Here is a 6,825-nt window from a genome sequence, read left to right on the forward strand (position 1 = left end):
AAACAAAATTAACCAAGCCCATGCTCCACTTCCCTACCCACTCCCCCCACCACACACACACACAAAATTAAAGAATTTAAGGCTCAGGATAGAATAAGAAACTGAGATTCAAATGAGGAACAATTTCTTGATTCAGGAATAAGTAAGGTATGGAAAAGTCTACTCCTGGTGGCGGAAGTTCTGTTCCTAGTGATCTGTAAAATACAAGCACAATGCCATTCATTAGTAGAAGTGAATGCTCTTTAAATGGCTGAAAATCCATGACGGTCACAAAATAAATGTGAATAGATCTAACTTCAGTGGTCACCACTGCAGCTGCTGTTCAGACCAGCGTTTGACGTGCTGGGGGCTCTGCCGGACTCTCAACCCAGCTGGCTGAAGAACTGGTATGGGAGCTGAGAGGATCACTGCCCATAACCATATAGTTCACCCAACGGCTGTAGCAGTTAGTTTTCACTGTGTAACAAAACACGCCAAAACCCCGTGGTGGCATAATATAATTATTTCCTCATGTGGGCCTAGGTGGTTTGGCTTCAGGCTATGGCTGCTGGATTGGCTCTGTTTCTTGAATGTTTCTCGTAGAATGTGGGTAAAGGGAAATATCTACCCAGGGAAAGTATTCCCAATGGTGAAAAGTAAAATACAAAGGAGCAAGGAAGTCCCATTGCACAAGCACAGGTCTTTGCTTGCATCCTGTCTACTAACATCTCATTCATCAAACTCAAAGTCATGGGACAGGAAAGTACACTCTGTCTTCTGTTGGAGGCACTGCAAAGATACATGGCAAAGGGTATGGATACAGAAATGAGTGAAGAATTGGGGCCACTATCTCCCTCCTAACAAGAGAGGAAATGTCAATCTACTCAGGTAGCTTAGACCTGAAAGAACCCATACTAAGGTGTTGGTTGTTACCAGAATGGTTCGTGCAGGCTTCTTTTGGCTGAACTATGCTTAATTCCCCATGTTGGCCGTAGAAATGACCTTGCCTCTTGATACTGCTTTAGGGGGTGGTGACCAAAGGCCAGCCACTGAGCCAAGGATTATTCTAGGCAAGAGTGGCATCTCTACCTTTCCCCTTCCTCCATATTCCCCCAAAGCAAACGTATCTACCCCCTATGTTTTTAATATGAATTAATGATACAACAACCTACACAGTTATCTGATTTGGAAACCTGAATTCCACCGTTGATTCTTCTTTCTTCTTTATCCCCTTATCCCATTTGTTTGAAGCCTCTGTGATCTACACCTGAAATGACGTACTCTTTCACTCTCTTTGCTGCCTTCTTATTTGAGAGCCTTCTTGTTTCTCACATGGATTACTGCAGTGACCCTACCTGGTCTGCCTGCCACTGTCCCTCACCTCCCGAGTCTATCCACTACACTGCGATCAATTTCCTTTGGAAAAAGCAAATTAGATTATGTCCAAACCTGCTTAAGCAAAAATCAAAGGATAGGTGTTTGTTTTGTTTTGTTTTGAAGACAAATCTCGAAGTCTTTATCATGGCATTCAAGGACCTCTGAAATCTTGTTCCCTTTCCAGCTTCATCTCATCTCAAACTCCCTGTACACCAATCACACTGGGCTACACATTCTTTATACATTTCCACTCCCTTCAATAACTGAATATACTTGTCGCTGCTATTCCATATGCTTGGAATGCCCTTTCATATGTCCTCTGCCAGACCAAAATTTCTAACTATTAGCCTCAAACATCACTGTCCTTTCAGAATTAATCATTCTCCCCTCCATGTTTCCATGGTGCTTTGTTCATCATGTTATCATAGTGCAGGCCTCACATAAATGTGCATGTACTGATTACTCACAGAAACCCCAGGAAGAAAGAAGAGCATCAATAACTCCTGTACAATGCAGAAAACTCTACAGAAAGCACTTAGCATGGAAGCTGTTCTTTCCCTTCTTGAGGTCCAGGGTGTTCTCTAGAATCCCTTACACCACCACATTTCAGGAGAGGCAAGGAGTCTATGTGGCTGTAACAGACAGTAGTGCGAGCTGGCCTCAGACCTTAGTGAACATCCTATGGTCCAGTACTGCACACATATGTACAATAGCAAATTAGGAACAGTAATAGCTTGAGGTATAGTGAAATATCTAGTGACTACTTAAAACCTGAACCTTGAGAGCAATGACAGAAAAAGAGAATGACAACTCTGTGTAATAATATGTCAGCCTTGGAATAAAAAAGTAAGCAAATGTGATCTAGCATGGGACCAGTTCCGGTCACCAAAGGGACTGAGAAGCAGACCTAGAACCTGGAGATAAGCTGAGAAGAGCTAGACCCCACCATGTTGGTGACATCCCACTGAGTGACACCATTAGCAAGACTGCTCACACTAAAATTAAGTTTTAGTTAGCTGTGTATTAGTTACAGCTTAGTTATTAAACTTTAATACTATATATACATATATATAATCAACATGCACATATTTACTTATTAGTATCTATTTGCATATTATAATCTTTTTTTTATAGATTTATTTATTTATTTGACAGAGGGAAAGTGTGCATGAGCAGGGGGAGGGGCAGAGGGAGAGGGGAAGTCAACTCCCCGCTGAAAGGGGAGCCTGATGCAGGGCTTGATCTCAGGACCACATGCTTAACTGACTGAGCCACCCAGGTACCCCCTACATCTAATCTATTTTAAGGTATGGGTTCAATCAGGCTATTTAATTCTTTTCATTGTTTTTATCAAGTTCTGGATAGAAAACACTATAGCATTTTACTGAAGTTAGAATGGTCCCATCTTGGGGCACCTGGGTGGCTCAGTCGGTTAAGTGTCTGCCTTCGGCTCAGGTCATGATCCTGGGGTCCTGAGAACGAGCCCCATGTTGGGCATCTTCTGTAGCGGGGAGTCTGCTTCTCCCTCTCAACCTCTGCCCTGTTCATGATCTCACTTTCTCTTTCTCTCAGATGAATTTAAAAAAAAAGAATGGACCCAACTCTATATTAAAATAACAATTTAATGGTCAGAGCACATAGTCCAGACACGTCATTTCGGAACAGGGTGGCTGAAACAACGTGTTTCCTTTTTTGGGCGAGTCACGTGTAATGACAGTTCCTCACAGATTATCTTAAAGTTCTTTATGGTTCTATTCAGTTGTGAAGGCTGCAAAAGCAAACATCATGTTGTATTCACTGTAGAGCCCAGCGTGGTCGGTTCTGGCACACCGTAGGTCCTCGGCCAGTGCCCGCTCATCTACATGCCCTGGCCCCCGAAGGATGCGGCAGATGCTCCCCAGTCTGGACTGAAAATAGATACGCTTCCAAGAGCGTGAAGCTAGGCTGCTCCTCGGACAAGGGTCGCAAGGGGTTCCTGGGCTGCTACCCCCACTCAGGAGGGCACGGGATGGGGAGAGAGCCTATGATGGAGAGTTCATTACTTTTTCACAACACACCTTAGCACATTTCTAGTCTGTCCAGCTTCTAGGAGGATGAATAATGAAAAGGAAATGGTACATGTCCGAATCAGCAGTGTCCATGCACACACAGTTGAATAAGGTGAAGTGATCTGGAATTTTTATTCTGGTTTTAGGTATTTGTCTTCTTCTCATTCTTTCATTAATCCACCAAGTTGAGTAAAATTATGTGTCACAAACATAGAAGTAAATCCATGCATTTCTTTACAGCACCAAATTCTTTTTGTATCAAAAAGCATACTTCCCCCCCATAATATGTAGCATTAATCAAGGCTTATTTTCTGCTTTATATAATGAATAATGTCAAAGCCACTACCCCGTTTTAGTTGAAGGCAGGGGAACTATGCAATGGGAGTAAACGTGCACAGAATTAGCTGGGGATTCCACTGTATCCATTATTCCAGCTCAAAAAGGTTTGCTCCACAGCGCAATAACCATAAAAAGACCCATTGATGGTGACCCCTTTCGTTTCAGGGGCTCTTTCTGTGGCAACGATGTTAACAACACACAGTCACTCAGACCACCTCAGAACAAAACATCTGTGGTCTAAGATAACATCACATTGTATCAAGGTGAAAATTTGGCTGAATACCACTTGCTTGGATCCAAATGTCTTTCAGTCAACTTGCTTTAAGATGTTCATGCCATTTTCTGTGGGTGGAAGGACAGAGCTGAGATTTCCTTTTGTGTGTCAGAGGTTTGTTGCAGAAACACTGGCTATCAAGGCTCCACGTGGGCCTAAGCACTGGATGTCTACATAGGGCTCTGTGTATGTACCCGTGCAAGAAAACTCTTGTACTCGGTATTTTTTTTAAGGTGAAAGTAAATTAAAAACAAATACTACTACTGTATTTAACAATTCCTACATTTCCCGGGATATGCAGATTTTGAGTGTATAATTCAATTTAATAAGCATTTCTTGGGCCCCCATTATGTACAGAGGCTCTATGCTAGACATTCATGGTAATACAGAGATAAAGTTACAACATACAAGAGGGAAGGCACATACACAAAATGCTAACAAATATGGCAAAACGCTGGGGGAAGAAATGAAAACTGCTTTGCTATAGAGTTCTGAATCACAAAATACCCAGGTGAGGGGAAGGAGCCAAGACTCAAGCAGCCACTGGTCATCTGCTCTTTGCAATCATTTATATTTGACATGAATAAATGACTGGATCAGTGTTTTTTGTCAGATAAACTGTGAGGAATCTGCATGGTTTTTGACCTATGGAAATGGGGAGAGAAGAACATTCCAGATGGAGGAAAAATTACAGGCAATGACACAAGAAAATTCACTGTACTCCCGGAGAAAAACAAATGGTTTTGTATGACTTGAAGAGGTTTACATGGAATCGGAGTGTCTCGGGGACAGGCGAGACATGCCTTGTCAGGACTGTAAAGTCAAGCTGAGAAACTTCTATTTAATGCAGGGATAGCGATCAAAATTGGGAACCGTTATGATTCAACAGGGCTTCAGGAAGACGAATGCACGCCTATGGGGAAGTACGTGGCTTTGGGCCAGAGGGACTTGAGCTCCAATATTAGCTCCTTCAGTTACACACTGAATGACCCTGTGCTTGTCCCTTAACCTCTCTGTGCCTCAGATTCCTCATCAGTGAATGGACATAGTAAGTCCACCTTGCATGTACAAATTCATGGACATGAGGAACACCAACTCCAGAACAGTGGCTACTTCAAGGGAGAGAAGGGTAGGAGTGGGTCCGGGGAACAGGTCACAAAGGACACTTCACTTTCGCCGAAGTAAATACCGCAAAAGGTTAGCATTGTCACTTCTAGGTGGTGAGAGTATTCATATAACTTCCAACTTTTCTAAATGTTTGGAATATTTTGTAAATAAAAAAATAAGCCCAATTTGCTGTCATAGTTGCTGGGTATAATGTTTATCAAGTGTGATACAGGCCAAGGCCCATAGCAGGTTTTCAAAAAGGAAAGCTATTTCATTGTTGTTTTTACAATGTAACAATGGGGGCAGTGGAATAGGAAATATGAGATAAAAGAGAAACACAATAAAATTATAGGGCATAGAGGACTTCCACTTAAAGCCAAGATGGAATAACAGGTTTGGTCTTCCCACTTAAAAACTGAAAAAATGGACAAATATATGAAACACAGTTTTTTAAGACAGTTGACATCAGACAATGAAGGGGAGTATTCTCAGAAAGCTGGAAAACAAATGAGGTGAGCTCTATGATGGCCCCAACTTATTGCTCAGAAAGAGCTTCCAGGCCTTGGGGTAGGGAAGGGAACTCCGGTGGATCCCAGTGGTCTTTGTGACTTGAGGAGACAAAGATGGCAGTAAGAGCGCCAGCCTCCCAAGCCCCTAGAGTTGCATGCGAGAACAGATAAGAAGAGTGGGCTGGAAAGAGAGGATACCGCTGTGTATCGAGCTGAGTAATGGCCAGTACCTACATGTAGGAAGCTCCCTGCGGTCAGGAAAAAACCATCTGGAAGGATTAGAAGAAACAGCCCTTAAGATCTCACTTAGGGCCAGGAAGATTGTGTGCTCACACCAGGTGGAATAGAAAATGTCATAATTCATAAGGCATAAAGTAGAGTACTCAGAAGGGTTTTACTTCACTGGTAGGGAAAAAATAATCTTGGACCAAGTGCTGTTCTAGTTCTGCTTAACAAACTTTATGGCAAACTCCAAAAGAAACAAACCATTTCCAATTTCCAAGTAACTTAACTATATTCCAGAACAAGGGTCCCAAATATTTATAGGAATATAAAAATATGTAGAACCCAATGAGATAGAGCTTACAATATTCAAGGATTAATTTAACAGAAGAGGAATAATACTTGTACACTGAAAACCACAAAATGTTGCTGAAGTCAACGTTAGGCAGACTTTTTGAAAATTGGAGAGATATACTACGCCCATGGATCTGAAGCCTTGGTATTTTAATATACCAATTTTCTCCAAGTCGATCTATGTATTCAATGCAATCCCAGTCAAAAACCACACAATTTGTTTGGAAATAGGATGGACCTAGAATAGCCAGTACAACTTTCAAAATGAAGAACATTACACATCTTGATCTCAAGACTTATCATGAAGTCACAGTGACCCAGATAGTGTCATAATGACATCAATGTAGACGAATTAGTCAATGGTACAAAACTGAGAGTCCAGAAACCAATGACACACACATACGGCCAATTGATAGCGACAAACTGGAGAAAGATTTTCATTAGTTTCTATTAAACGGTGTGGAACAATTTGCTATCCATATGCAAAAGGAAAAAAAAAGGAATTTTAATCTATATCTTGAGCCATATACAAAAATTGACTGAAAAGGAATCACAGACCTAAATGTGAAGCCTGTAACTGGATAATTTCTGGAAGGAAATATCGGAGAAAATTTTG

The sequence above is a fragment of the Zalophus californianus genome, chromosome 4 (assembly GCF_009762305.2).
Source record: "Zalophus californianus isolate mZalCal1 chromosome 4, mZalCal1.pri.v2, whole genome shotgun sequence".
NCBI lineage: Eukaryota > Metazoa > Chordata > Mammalia > Carnivora > Otariidae > Zalophus > Zalophus californianus.